We start from the raw sequence: 1,724 nt of genomic DNA on the forward strand, positions 1-1,724 counted from the left end.
TCGACGGTAAATTTGAACAGAAACGATCCCGCCGCTTAACGTTTTGTCTAAGCCATTAGTTGTAACTACCTTAGCATTGTTTCAATTAAACGTTACTCGAAGCAAAGGACCGAGGACCCTGATAAAAAGTTTGCCAATTTGTCGTCATAAAGGACTATAATTCTCCACTATTAATTTATTCTTTCTATTTCCCTATTAATAGTAATTTTAATTACACTAATTATATCATAAATTTGGTAGAAAATGTCTGGCGATTCTAATAAAAATTTTGCAAATTTGTTGCCATAGAGGACAATAATCCTGCAGCATTATATTAATCCTTTTTTTTTCTGTTTTTCCCTGCTAATAGTAATTTTAGTTATACCAATTATACGCTAATTTTGATTTAACGGATTTTTAAGAAATGCAAAATTTTTCCATTGTCATTTCATTATAATGCACGTATGAATTTATTAATTCCTAAGAAATTTATTCCACACATAAAACTATCCTATCGACACGATATTTTCTACTGATGAAACACGACGATATCGAATGAAAATTAACGGCAACGGAAACAACGCGTAAAAATCACCGTGCACATTTATCTCGTGTGTTATGGAACGAGTAATTCAGCTATCGCTTCGACTACGTAAACATTTAACCGAGTAACTATCTTTTCATGAAACTGTAAACCAAACTAATCTAAACAGATTAATGATGTCAACAAAAATATTTTCCACGAATATTCCCTAGTTTGCAATGAATTCTCTCTGAACGTACCTATTTCAACGTTTTTTTTTTTTTTACATATATCAGAAATAACATTTATTTATAAAATTACATAGTATCTATGGTAATTCGCGACAGTTGTTATCAGTGGCGCATTAAGCAGCGGTAATTTTTTCGTTTTCTTCTCGAATGCGGAAAGGTTGCAACAGCTTGGAGGAAAAACGATCGAGTAGAAGAGGAAACGAAAGAAAAAAAAAAAGGGAAAAAACAAAGGGAAGAAAGCAAAAGGTGCTAAATTCCCAATTACATTAACTCGATTCCGGTTTCCCACTCCCGTGACATGTTGCTTGGAAGGGGTTAGTTAAGAGAACCGCTACTGGATTAGCGAGCTCACAACCCGGTCGATGTACCTTCTCCAGTTCGCGTATCTGTACCTTCGTCGTTTGCACGTCGTACAAATCCCTTAAGCGAGGCTGCAATAAAGCACGGTTTATCGTTCGCCAAATGCAACTACATGTGAACCATTTTGAAACGCTCTGCTTCCAAAGATAAACTGGGCATTTGTTCGTGTGCCATGAAATAGGAAGGCATTGTCGCTCTCCGACGACGCGTCATAATTCGAACGTGTCATCGAATACAACGGGATAAAAAATGCGGAAATTTTTCTTTAATCTTCCCCGACTTTACCCGATATACCTTCCAGGCGATATTTCTTCGCACCTTTCGACGCATGTACGAAGCAGAATTGAATAATAGCAGTAACGACGTTTTGCAGCGATAAATAAAAACGATGGAAAATTAGAAAATTGTTGTTCGTTTGGTAAATTCCTTTTCTTCCTGCAATTTTTATTCGAACATTTTTTTGGTATGATATTTTGTGAAAGTTACGACGGTATCGCCATCCGACGGCATGCGGCAACGAGTTATTTACTGCATTTTTTGACATTTTTTTTGCGAATTTTGGAAACTGGATAAATGGGTGACACAGTTTTTTGATATCCGTGGTTAGTTGT

At 36.0% G+C, this 1,724-nt stretch overlaps 1 protein-coding gene across 1 annotated transcript in view; it reads right to left on the minus strand.

The window, feature by feature from the left end:
* The window catches only part of LOC108574421 (transcription factor collier), a 123,936-nt gene that overhangs the window by 120,874 nt on the left and 1,338 nt on the right, over window positions 1-1,724 (minus strand). The window lies entirely within an intron of this gene.

Source organism: Habropoda laboriosa, unplaced genomic scaffold, assembly GCF_001263275.1.
Source record: "Habropoda laboriosa isolate 0110345459 unplaced genomic scaffold, ASM126327v1 scaffold214, whole genome shotgun sequence".
NCBI lineage: Eukaryota > Metazoa > Arthropoda > Insecta > Hymenoptera > Apidae > Habropoda > Habropoda laboriosa.